Genomic DNA, 14,322 nt, shown 5'->3' on the forward strand with positions numbered 1-14,322 from the left:
GGCAGCATCTGTGAAGAGACAAACAGAGTTAATGTTTCAAGTCCTATATGACACTTCTTTGGGACACCATTTCACACTCAAAATGTTAACCCTGTTTCTCTCTCCATGGATGCTGCCAGACCTGCTGAGTAGTTCCAGCATTTTCTGTTTTTATTTCAGATTTCCAGCATCCACAATTCTTGGCCAGATGTTGAGAACAAACAAATTATTCTGTAAGTATAAAGCTTGATGATATCATACAATCATAGGAAATTACAGCACAGAAGGAGGCTATTCAGCCCATTGTGACCAGGCCAGCCGATAGGTAGCCATTCAGTTTAATCCCACTTTCCAAAATTTATAATCTATAGTCTTGTAGGTTGTGCCACTTCAATTGCATATCCAAGCATTTTAAAAATGCCTCTACACCCACTCAGGCAGTGATTTCCAGTTCCCTGTTACCCTCTGGATGAAAGAAATTCCCCTTGAATCCCCTCTAAACTTTCAACTTCTTACCCTAATTCAACCAAGGGGAATAGGGCCTTCCTATCCACTCTACCTAGACACCTTATAACTTTATACAATTCAATTAAGTCTCCCTCATTCCTCTTTGTTCTGCCCACTCGACTAGTCCATTGATGTCTTCATTCAGTCTATAGGTTTCTTCTTCATTATCAACCACGTGCCAATTTTGTATCATCTACAAACTTCCTCTTGTTCATTTGTTCTTTCAATTGGATGTGGGTGTTGCTGGCAAGGCCAGCCTTTGTTGCCCATCCATAATTACCCTGGAGCTGAGTGGCTGGCTAGGCGATTTCAGAGGACAGTTAAGGGCCAACCACATATCTGTGGACCTGGAGTTACATTTAGGTCAGATCAGGTAAGAATGGAAGATTTCCTTCCCTGAAGGGCATTAGTGAACCAGATGGGTTTTTACTACAATTGATGATAGTTTCATGGTCAGTATTACTGAGATGAGCTTTCAATTCCAGATCTTATGAATCCAGTTTAAATTCCACCAGTTGCCATGGTGATATTTGAACCCATCCCCCCAGGACATTAGTCTGGGCCTCTGAATTATTGATCCAGTGCCATTACCTCTGTGCCATCATCTTGATTTTAGCTCCTATTCAAGTCCAAATCATTAATATATGCCACAGAAAGCAAGGGAGCTTGTACTGAGCCCTGCAGAAACCTACTGGAAGTAGCCTTCCAGTCAGAAAAATGTTCATCAGCCATTATTCTTTGCTTAATGCAACAGAGCCAATTTGGAATCAACTTGTTCCTTTGCCTTGGATCACATGAGCTTCTATTTTGTGCCTATGTAGGACCTTACTAAAATCCTTGCTAAAAGACTTGGGTCATGGAGATATGAAGATATATTCACCAATCTCTTCCTCCACATATGGAACTGGATCAGTTAGAGTCCTACTTCTGGCCTATGTTTGCTTTGAGCTCAGAACCCACTGGGAACCAGTATCAGTCAAGTTTCTCTGTGGTTTCATACTGGAGCTTTCTCCATAATCTTCTTTCTGGAGATAATCTCTATTTTGCTCTCAAGACTGATCTCTTAGTATTCATTGAAAGCATACCATACACAATGGCTTTCATTATTATTCTTCTGGCAATATGCAGCAATATCCCTATACCAAGCTGATAAATAACAGACACAGAATTCATCCCAATCATTATAACACTTGTGGTGTTTTAAACTTTATGATAAATATATTCAAGATGTGATTATCGTAATTGATGTAATTTGTGAAAATGACTCTCCTGTGCTCATCATGGTCTGTATCACAAGTTGACATGTCTTAAATTCTCAATGTTTCATGAAGGTGTTTTGGATAAGTTGGTGTTTGTACAGGGTGAAGGAAAGATGGTGCAAAAAAAGTATGAGGTAAGCTTTTAATCTTGTAACAATTTATTGAAATTTAGTGACGTGGTCATACTTTATGAGTGAAATTCAGCAGCAGTGCCCTGTTTTGACAATGCTAAGGATGCCTACCTCCATTTCCTGTGTGCATGATGCACCACTGACTGCTTCCTGTGAAGCCCATACAATGTGTAGAAACATATGGGACTACACAGTACTGTCTCCTAAATGCGTTGGGAGACATTGATTTGGATTGGCAGATGTGACGCCAGGATCCCAACTTTGGGCAACGAGTAAGCAGGCAGCATTTGCATTACTTAGTCAGGTGTGAACCTGGAAGAGGAACCCTGCAATTGTATTATATAAAGGGCCAAGCACCCTGATTTCAGGTACGGTAACATTTTTGATCGTTTTCTTTTGCAAAGTGTCAGAAAATATTCTGAAGTGTTTTTGGAGGTGTTTTGTGAGGAGGAGTGTTGTGTTTTTATAATGATGTAATGGCATCAATCACTTTTAAGGGATTGTGTAACACATGGTTAATTTAATTATTTAAACTAGGGCCATGAGAACAAATATTCATGGATAGAAAGGTTGAAGACATCTGCAGCTGAGCTGTCTGTGCTGTGCTCCGTTCACAGGCTGAATTGTAACTGAGACTGGATCACATGACACACTTCCCATCTAGTGATGGTATGCTGTTATCCATTAAAGACATATTATAACATCCCACTTTCTTTTTGAAGATATTTTCTCCTCCTCCCAAGAAGTTATTTACATTACATGTTCATGTTTAATTGCCATTACATAAGTGTATAGGACTGGTGAATCTATGAGTCCCTAAAGTGAAGAAGTAATCTGCTTTTAATGGTAACCTTGTCTGGAGGCATCTTTAATTGTTCATAGCAATCTATCGGATTGTCATTCTTGGATGTTGTTCCTGGTTGCATTTGGGATTTTGTCCTAGATGCAATAGGACTGTACGGTGGTTGAGGAGCTGGAATGGATCTGATTTGTCCTTGGTTATGCCTCACCATTGCACCTTTGTGTGTGATGACTTCATACGACCTTGATTCCAAACAAATCCTTGTCACTGCGGCTGGTTGCCATATACCTTCTGTGGGATCGTGGATGCAAACTTATTGTTCCAACTCTAAACTCTGTACTGGTATTTTTATCATGCACATTGCTCATCTTCTCTTGCAGTTTGAAAGTTGCTCTCTAGTTTCTAAGAGAGTAGAATGGATAAGAGTAGGTAAATTGATATGCGCTGGTCTGACAAATATGAGCTGTGCTGGTGATGGAATCATTGCACTTAAAGGTGCTGCAGTCAGGTATAGCATTGCAATGTTTAGATCTTGCAGGCCTGTCTACATTTGAGAATTTGGTATTTCACTGTGTAAATCATTTGTTCAACTAGGCCATTAGATCTAGGGTAATGAGGAGAGAAGTAGTGTGATTGATATTCCACTTCTCACACATACCTTGAAATGGCTTACCAATAAATTGTGGACCCTTATCTATAATGGTCTCTCCAGGCACACCGAATAAACTGAAAATAGCACTTAGAGTGTGTGTGACAGTTGTGCTTGACAAATTGTGCAATTGTCAAATAACAAGTACTTCATAAAGTAGTCGCCGATGATGATGATGAAGTCAATGCCATGGACATGAAAGAGGTCAGATGTGATTTTGAACCAAGGATGGGTAGGAACTTCATGTGGAATCACTGGTGCTTTGTGCTGACTTTTGCATAAGCTCTTGATATACCTCGCGCTTATTGACCATAACTTCAATGTCATTGTTCAGATCTGGCTAATAGACTGACTCTCTTATGGGTCTTCTTGTCAGATCTATGCCCATGTATGAGTGATGAAGTTGTTGAAGAATATCAGGTTGCAATGATTTCAGTATGATGACCTGCCTGCCTTTACAAATAACTCCCCGGGAGATGCCTAGCTTGTGTTGGTGGATATGCTCAATTGAATCAGGCAATCCTTCTATGATGGTTTTCCATTGCTTCTATGTTGTGGAATCTTCCACCGTTTCTTCTTGTAGCTGCTGCTATTTGCGTTGCGCAAAATGTAACAGGTCAGTTGATGGACTTGCATCTCCTGCAAGAATAATGTTGGAGCTCCCTTGAAACTGTCAATTTTTTTAAAATATTCTGGATATTTTGATGTTGGGTCATGAACTGAGGTGGAAGGAATAATTTGAGGTTGATCTGCTGTATGAAGTCTGACTGATTCCAAGGCTTGTGACCAGTGTGAGGGCATGGCATGATGGTAGATCTACAATCACTGGACCTTTAGTCTCTACGATTACATCTGTGACACCCTGGAGAATTGATTGTACTTGCACTCCAGGACTCTGAACCCTGCACATGGAATAAGTGAAGAATTGATTGTACTTGCACTCCAGGACTCTGAACCCCGCACATGGAATAAGTGAACTGTTGTACGCTGAAAGTTTCACAGCAGTAGGCTTCACCATGGATACCTGTCTTTGAGAATTCACAGGTATAGTGTGTTGGCACTTGCCTCTGTGTCAACCTTGGCCAATAATGAGCAATTACCAACTTTCTTAGGGAAGATAATTTGAATTTTGGCAAACACTTCCAATGGTGTGATGGAAACCATGGGCAGATTCACTCCAGATTTACACTAAGTGCTGTATCATCTCAGTCTCGCCTCATTAATCAGGCATTCCTAGGAAACATGCTGTTTCGCTGGTGGGTAGCTTCTGATTTGCCCACCACAACATCACCTCACTGGTCCCTCACGCCGGGTACCATATTTAAAGTGCGGCTGAGTGCACACTTCTCACTGCTTCCAGCCCGCCACTGCTGCATAGAAGACATGGTCCCAAAAGGCAAGAAGACTTTTTAAAAATTCATTCATGGGATGCCGGCTTCACTGGCTGGTCCAGCATTTATTGTCCAACCCTAATTGCCCTTGAGAAGGTGGTGCTGAGCTGCCTTCTTGAACTGCTGCAGTCCATATGGTGTAGGTACACCCGCAGTGCTGTTAGGAAGGGAGTTCCAGGATTTTGACCCAGTGACAGTGAAGGAACGGCAACATATTTCCAAGTCAAGATAGTGAGTAACTTGGAGGGGAACCTCCAGGTGGTGGTGTTCCCATCTACCTGCTGCCCTTTTCCTTCTAGGTGGTAGTGGCCATGGATTTGAAAGGTGCTGTTGAAGGAGCCTTGGTGAATTCCTGCAGTGCATCTTGCAGATGAAACACACTGTGGCTACTGTGCGTCGGTGGTGGAGGGGATGAATGTTTGTGGATGTGGAGCCAATCAAGCGGGCTGCTTTGACTTGGATGATATCAAGCTTCTTCAGTTCTGTGGGAGCTGCACTCATCCAGGCAACTGGAGAGAGTATTCCATTACACTCCTGACTTGTGCCTTGCAGATGGTGGACAGGGTCTGGGGAGTCAGGTGAGTTATTCACCACAGGATTCCTAGCCTCTGACCTGCCCTTGCAGCCACAGTATTTATATGGCTAGTCCAGTTCAGTTTCTGGTCAATGAAAACCCCCAGGATGTTGATAGTGGGGGAATTCAGTGATGGTAATGCCATTGAACATCAAGGGTTGATGGTTGAATTCCCTCTTGTTGGAGATGGTAATTCTCTGATACTTGTGTGGTGCGAATGTGACTTGCCACTTATCAGCCCAAGCCTGAATATTGTCCAGGTCTGGCTGCATTTAGACATGTATTGCTTCAGTATCTGAGGAGTTGCGAATGGTGCTGAACATTGTCAATCATCAGTGAACATCCCCACTTCTGACCTTATGATGGAGGGAAGGTCATTGATGAAGCAGCTGAAGATGGTTGGGCCTAGGACGCTATCCTGAGGAACTCCTGAAGTGATGTCCTGGAGTTGAGGTGACTGACCTCCAACAACCCACAACCATCTTCCTTTGTGCTAGGTATGAATCCAACCAGCAGAGAGTTTTCCTCCTGATTCCCAGCCCCGGATTCAGTTACGTGACTCCATAATGCCTCTTGGACACTATGGTGGACCACTGTGATGTCCTCTATGCCCACTCTGGCCGCATGAGGGGCAGCAACATCACCAATCTGGCTTGGAAGATGGTGGCAGTGGTGGTCAGTGCCAACGCCCTGCAAAAAGAGGACAGCCACTCAACGAAGAAAGAGGATGAATGATCTCCTCTGTTCTGTCAGGGTAAGTCACTCTTCTCATCACACTCAACTCACACACTCACAAACCTATCACACATCCACTGACTGCCAGTTCAAGGAACATCACTATTTGCTCTCTCACACCCGCTTTCATTTTCCTCATTCCACCCATGGGACCACTCACCACCCACACAGGCCAAATAAACTTATCATCTGGCCTGGCAGGCATCCTGATACACTCTCTCCATCTCTATGCATGCAGGACAAGCTGGCACACAGCAAGAGAGAGAGGTCACAGACTGGTGGAGAAATGCCTGAAATCAAGGCCCTCACAGACATTGAAAAAAAAGCCATCCAGCTGGTTGGTGGGGATCTGGACCGGTCCTGTACTAACGGTGAGGTCAGCGGTGCTCAACGAAGTGAGGGTCCAACAGTGCAACATCCATCAGACAGTCATGCTGTGAGCGATGTGTCCTGTTTCACAGGCCACTGCCATGCATTAATTATCTCTCCTTGCTTTCATAGGTATATCTGGGAAACAGCCGAGGAAGTCCCTGAACCAGCTCCTCGGCTCAAGCCCCGAAGACACCTCAGAAGAAAGATCTGCTGAAACCCTCAATGAAGTCCCATAACAGTGCTCACCCCACACCCTTCACCAGTGCAGAGACACACACCTAGTAGAACCTAGCTTTACAGTAGTCTCAGGATCACAATCTGGTGAGAACGTCGCACTGTCTGGTCCACAGTAGATGGTGACAGGGACTTCCCAGATTCTAACACTTGGAGGACTGCTGGATGCCAGAAATCTGCTGAGTCCAAGTCAGATGATGAGCCTCTGGACTCGGTCATGTCGCAGTTGCTGCAGCTGCAAAGGCAAGCTCGGGAAAATCAGGAAGGGATGTCTGCTGTTCTCCTCAGATTGCAAGTCATGATGGAGGAGTCCGTCCAGCTTCAGTATGAGGTGATAGTACCAGCATGCCAACGTGCCAAGGTCAACACTAGTAGGATGACGACTGCCATGGGGCCCTGGTCCAGGACATCGGTCCCGCACTGCTGTGCAGGCTGAACTCCATTGCTGATGCCAAAATTGGCCTGCATTAGTGTCAACACGAGAGGGGTGCAGGGCAGTTCGATCTCACTCCAGCTTCCCTTTTTCCTCAAGGAGTCATCCAGGAGCCCTCAGGCACCCATAAGGTGGAGGATCAGCAGGTGCATACCCTTGGGCTATCCGCCCAGGGTGACTCCGGGAGTGTCTGGCCCATCCGAGTCCCCTCTTCCTGTGACCCCAGCAAATCCAGCTCCACAGGCCGAGGAGGGTGCCACTTCCACACAGCAGGATCCCGAAAACAGTTCGGGGCCCTCCAGAGGACACCTGTCAATGCCATGCACAAGATAAAGGCAGGTGTCTTAGTCCATGGCCTCTCCCCTGTGCTTTGTGCAACCTTCCCAGCACACCGATGGTGCGCCTTCACAGTCACTGGACACATCAGTCATGCCTGTACCTTGATGGAGCTTTTCAATGCTGCCTGAATGTCCTGGGCTGGCAGCACAGAGTTCTGCCATTCTCTCTGTGTGCTCCCAGCACCTTTGAGGTGCAGCTGGTCCCCCATCTCATCAGCATCTGTGTCCGGTGACAGTGTGGTCCTGAAGGGTTCAGCACGAAGGATGCCATAGGGTCAAGGAAAGTGAAAGTTTCCCTGCTGCATCTCCGTGATATGACCCTGTTCACAGAGTGCTGCCACCAGCTAGACAGGAGCCAAACATTCACGTAACCTATGTGAGGATCTATGGAGTGTCCCCACTGCATGTCATCATCATCCTGCTGGAATGTAGGAACTATGGGCATCCACTGTATCTCCATGACAGGAGTCTTATTACAGAGGGAATGTGTGCTGCCATCAGCCAGATAGGAGTTAAACATTTATAGGTGCCTCCTCAATGCATGTCATCATCATTCTCCATAAAACTTGCAGCTATGAGGGCCTCCCAAGCGTGCCTGCCTCTTCTGGCCACTGCGATGGCCTCATCACCATCATCCTCATTTTCAAGGACCTCCTCACCCTCATCCTCATCGATGTCCTCCTCATTGAAGGAGACATGCAGCTCCTCCATCTGGTCCTCAGCCAGCTCCTCTCCCTTTGCAATAGCAAGTTGTGAAGTGTACAACAGATCATGACGACGCGGGACATTGTCTGTGGACTATATTGCAGGGCTCCAACAGACCGGTCCAGGCACCAGAACCTTATTTTCAACATTCTGATGGTTTGCTTCACCAAAGTGCAAGTTGCAGCATGAGTCTCAATGTAACTTCTTTTTACTGCAGTCTGAGTCCGCCACCTGAGCATCATCAGCCACATTCTCTGCGGGTAGCCCTTGTCCCCGAAGAGCCATCACTGTAGCTTCTGTGGAGCCTGGAAGAGGTCAGGGATCTGAGACCTATGGAGAATGTATGAATTGTGGATAGTCCCTGGAAACAATGCGCAGACCTGCAGGATGTGTTTGTGGTGGATGCACAGCAGCTGCATATTCAGTGAGTGGAAGTCCTTGTGGTTGATGTGGTTGACCACTTGTTGCCATCAAGATCTGAGCACCACGTGAGTGTAGTCGATGGCACCCTGCACCTGTGGGAAACCTGAGATCTGGGCAAATCCCAACATCTTGCTTCCTGGCCGTCCTGATGCCAGGCGAAATGCACAAAATTGTGTGTCCTTGTGAAGATTGTGTCGATGACCTCATGGGTGCATTTGTGGGTGGAGGTTTGTGATATCCACAGAGGTCACCTGTGGAGCCCTGAAAGGAGCCACTGGTGTAAAAATAAAGCGCTGCGGTCAATTTCACAGCCACCGGCAGTGGATTCCCTCCATGTCCCCATGGTGCCAAATCCTGCAGCGGCTGTCAGATGTGAGTGACCAGTTCCCTAGACATGCGCAGTCTTTGGCAACACTGGTTCTGGTCATCTGCAGGAATGACAAGCACCATCTATCGATCCTGAGTCTAGCTGGGCGTCGACCAGAGATGGCTAGCTGTCGCTCCTGCACAGTGTGTGTGAGAGCCCCAGCCGCCCCTTTTTTCTGAGGATGCTTCTCCTCCCTCTGCCCAGCCAGGCACCTCCGTCAGTCTCTTCTCCTTCGATTCCACTCTGTACACCATGAGGCATACAGCTAGGTCACCGGGCTTCATGCTCCTGACTTACCCCTCCTGCAGGATAAAAGAAAGAGAGATGCATGGGTTAGCATGGGGGTACTGAGAACCTCTCTTGGTTAAGTCTGTAGGCCCCTTAACACACCCGGAGAGTATTCGTCACCACTTGGATGGCCAAAGTTTAATGCGCTGCATGGCTACCCGAAATCCCACGCACCTCTGCCCCACTCCACCTGATCAATTGGCGGCAGCTTTTCCCACTGGACTGCAGGCTGTGCTCTCAGCTCAGGTGCAGGCATTCTCCTAACCCGCACTGCAAGGCTGCACTGTTAGCTTGAACCATGGAGGAGACTGGTCCAAATCTGAATGATGACATTGCAAGGGGCTGTCAGCACCTCCACCAGTAACTGCTCCATGGCCAGCTTTAGCAAGGAGATTGTATAACTTGCCCAGTCGCCCGGTTATTCTGCAGTCCACTAAAACATTCATTAGTTTGCAGTCTGTGCTCGAAGGGGGAAAAGCTCTGGAGCATTTAGTGACACTTTCATGCCTCTGCTTTGCTTGATTGGGCAGATTAGCTAGAAGCCTGACTCCACACATGTCAATGTGGCTGTGCCTGAACTGTCTCAGCTGCAGGAGAATGGTCACTTTATACCTGGTTTTCTTCATGCGTGGTCCCTTGCCTCACGCTACCCCCTCCCCCCTGCACATGCTTGTGCGCTATCATCTACAGCAGGGCAGTCCTTGCTCCCCCCAACCAACTCGCCCCAACCATAGTGCAGCCTTTGCCCCCACCAACTCATCCTTAACCACAGTGCAGCCCTTCCCACAAAACTCGCCTCAATTGCAGTGCAGGCCTTGCCCCTGCACCGCACTGTCAGCCAGGGAATAAATGACCTGCCTGTGCCCTTGCATGAATGCGCTGTGCCTCAACCTTCAGGTTCAACAGATGACCCTCCTGAGTGCGACGCAGCATCGCTGTGCATTCACCCCAGGTTCCCCTTGAAATGCAGCTCACCAGGTACACGCCTCACATATGCTGTTGTGAAACACATCAGCGTGCCCGGATGATCCAGCATTGGGGGATGATTCTGGCAAACAGGGCTTATGATGATACGTTATTGTATTAAAATTAATCCCTGACATGCGGTGGTGGGAAACACGGCCTGCCATTGATGGGCCGAGTGGATGACTGCAGACTGCTTTTGCGACACCATGAAAGTGATTTTTGGCCTTCCTGCCATATTGTCCGCTTGTGCCTGCCTGACGCCAATGGGGATGGAAAATTCTGCCCTACGTTTTCCACGAGATTGATGGCATGAAATGTGTTCACTGCTCTTCGTCTCATCATGTACATCATCGTCATTTCCTGGTTTTCAATCACCGCATATATATGTTTCTGAATGGAGACCAGATGGTCATTCTTATTGCTTGAAGCAGTCTGTTTGGATCAGTGAATGGGTCTTTGTAGCTGCAGAATAAAAAAAATCTTCTGTGGAATTTTTAGCTCTTTTGCTGTTAATCCTAACAAGCTCAGCCTATGTAAATCTTCATCCCTGATTTTTAGGTGAATTTTTATTGCACGCTTGTCTGGTTCAGTCATGCCTGAATTTTGTGGACATTTTGACAATATCCCTGTGACCTTCCTCCTTGCTTTATTCAATTTATTGTTCAGCAACTCCTGAAGCCACCCACTGTAATTGTTATCTGGCCCAATTTTTAAGACGGTTTTGTTTGAATGTCCCTTTCTCGCTATTGGTCCAGCCCAGACCCTGGTCACACACCTTCCCCGACTGAGCTAACCCGGTGCTGGTCCTCTGGATATGCTGTCCCACTCATGGAACTGACAGGCTGTGTGCTGCAATCTTACCATGAGGGATCCGTCTACTTACCAGTCCTTTATCTGAGTGCTGTCCTGGCCTCTGTCTGCAAAGCTTTTCTGTGCGGTCACCACGCTGGTTTTCAACACTCACTGATGCTACGATTTTGTTCCAGTCTGATTGAAATGTCAAGGGTCGTCTCATGCACGATCTAAGGCAGTTCATCATGTTGTACCTGTACTGAATCTTGTTGCCAAGCTGCTTTACCACCGCTGTGCACTGCTGTGTGTTTTTATAATGATATGAAGGCATCAATCAGTCATAAGGGATTTTGTAAACATTGCGGGTTCATTTCTTTAAATTAGGTGTGTGAAAACACATATACATGAATGAAAAGGTTGAAGATATCAGCAGCAGAGCTGTATGTGTTGTGTTCTGTCCACAGTTCAAAGTGAAATTGAGGCTGGATCACATGATACACTGCCCCTCGAGTGATGGTATGCTGCTACTCTTTAAAGGCATATTACAACAATGAGAACACAAGAATTAAGAGCAGGGGTGGCAATTCGACCCCTTGGGACTTGTTATAGGCTTGATTTTCTAGGCATAAGAAACAATGACCTTTATTTACATGGCTTCAGCAGCAGTTACATGCTTCCATCAAGATCCACAACTAGACACAAACTCCACCTTTAAGGTTCCCCACGCTTAGGACTGATTTGTTCACACTGTCACGTGATACTACACAGTACAATAAATCTTAAAGCTACAGGCACTATATTTCTTAAAGCTACAGTTACTACATTCCTCCCCCTTTAAATTTTTTTTTGCAATTTGTATTTACAAGAACAACTACATTCATGACATTACAAGTATATACAAGGGTTTTGAAACTATAAGTTCAGTCTCTCAAGTGGTTCCCTGATCTGGGTGGAATGTCATATCTCCATGACTTTAGAATCTCTTACTGAATCTTAATTTTCTGGAACTGCAGTAACATCAGGTACCTCCTTAGGCACAGGCAGTTCAGTGTTATCCACTCCAACAGAGATATCTGGTATGTTTATCCTTAGTTGATCAATCAGAACAGGAACCGTGGGTTCTACAATGATTACAGGTGAAACATTGATTTGTTGGGGTATCTCCCTTCTCAAATGATCCACATGTTTGCAGGTGATGTGGACCTCCACTTCTATGTGGTATGACACTGGTATGGTCACAGAAACTATCACACCAGGTAACCAGGTAATACCTTTCACTTTTATGTCTTCGCCAGTATACGTTTTCAGTTTGACTGAAGCCTGCAGACATGTCTTTCATAAGAAACAGTGAACTTTATTTACAGGGCTTTAGCATCAGTTACATACTTTCATCAAGATCCACAACTAGACACAAACTCCACCCCATGCTTAAGGCTGATTCGTTCACACTGTCACGTGATACTACACAGCACAATAAGTCTTAATGCTACAGTCACTGCATTCCTTAAAGCTAGTTACTACAGGCCTGCTCCACCACTCAATTATAATCTGATTGTTACCTCAATTCCACTTTCCTGTCTGCCCCCCCCACCCCCCACCACCATTATCCTTGACTCCCTTGCTGATCAAAAATCTATCTAACTCAGCCTTGAAAATATTTAATAACAGCCTCCGTTGTTTTCTGGGGAAGATAATTCCACAGACTAACAACCCTCAGAGAAAAAAATTCTCCCCATTTCAGTCTTAAATGGAAGACCCTTAATTTTTAAAATGTGTCCCCTGGTTCCAGACTCCCCCAGAAAGGAGAACATCTTCTCAACATCCACCATATCAATTCCCCTCAGGACTTTTTCAATAAAATCATCTCTCTTTCTCCTAACTTCCAATGGGTATAGGCCTAACCTGCTCAACCTTTATGCATTTGCCAGAGACTGTTACCTTATCCTCACACACATGGCAGAGGAGTAGGTGACAGGTTTGGTAGGCTGCAGCAGGTTTGATGGCAGTGGTAAGTGCTTCTGGTCTGCAGCACATTAGGGAGATGGAGCAGAGGCTGAGGAGGACTAGAATCAGGCCCAACCAGGTTTGAACTGGACCCCTCCAAGCTCCTTAACAGTGAAAGGAGACCGCCTGGCAGCCCAATCAATGCATCTAGCATCACAGTGTATCATTATTGGCCCTGACATAGTCTTCTGTCCACATATCCACACAATCGCTAAGAAGACCTATTGCCACCTCAGTAACATCACCCAATTTTTCCCTTCCCTCAGCTCATCTGCATCTGATTCCTTCAACTGTGCCTTTGTTATGTCTCCACTAAACAATTAGAATGTAATCCTGGCTGGCCTTTCATGTTCCACCCTTTGTAAACTTGAAGTCATCCAAGTCTCTACTTTCTGTGCCCTAACTTGCACCAAATCATATTGCTCTATCACCCCTGTGCTCACTGACCTACACTGGCTCTCGGTTAAGTAACATCTCACTTTTATAATTATCATAGTTTTCAAATGCCTCCCTGGCCACGACATCCCCTATTTCTCTCATCTCCTCAGCTCCACAATCCTCCGACATACATATGCTTCTTGAATTCTGGATTCTTTAATTTCTCCACCACTGGTGACTGCTCCTTCAGTTGCCTTGTTCCCAATGTTGAATGCCCCCCTCTGCCTCCACATCTCACTTTCTCCCTTTATCACAATCCTTAACACCTACATTATTGGCCAATTTTTTGGTCACCTGAGCTAATACTTTCTATGTTCGTTAGTGTCATATTTTGTTTTATAATGTTCCTGTGAAGTGCCAAATATTTAATTGGAGGAAATTACTGCTCATCCAGTGCTGGATGTTGAATAAGCAATCTGATAATTTAGCAACGGTGGAGAAGTTTAGAGAGGAGGTGTTAGAGCTGGGTGTCATCAGCGTACATATGAAAACGAATGTTGTGCTTTCAGGTGGTGTTGCCAGAGGGCAACATGTAGATGAGAAATAGTAGGGTGCAAAAATATACCCTTGAGTTAAATAAATCCTCCGAGTTTATGGCACAGGAGTAGGAAGAGAAGCCATTGCAAGTGATTCTCTGGCTAGGATTAAATAGATGATAATGGAACCAGGTGAGATCAATCCCACCCTGCTGGAGGACAGTGAAGGGACTTTGGAAGAGGGTGCTGTGACCTTTGTCATAGCACAAAGATTCCCATTTGTGACTTTGATAAAAGTTGTATTGGTACTTTGGTAGGGGGAGAAAGCTGCTTGGAGGGATTCAAACATGGATTTCCAGAAAAGATGGGAATGGATTTTGGAGGTGACAACATCCTTCCAGGACTATGGAGAGAAAAGGAATATTGGAAATGGGACAGTAGTTTGCAGAATAGTGGGGT

The sequence above is a fragment of the Carcharodon carcharias genome, chromosome 3 (genome assembly GCF_017639515.1).
Source record: "Carcharodon carcharias isolate sCarCar2 chromosome 3, sCarCar2.pri, whole genome shotgun sequence".
Classification (NCBI taxonomy): Eukaryota; Metazoa; Chordata; class Chondrichthyes; order Lamniformes; family Lamnidae; genus Carcharodon; species Carcharodon carcharias.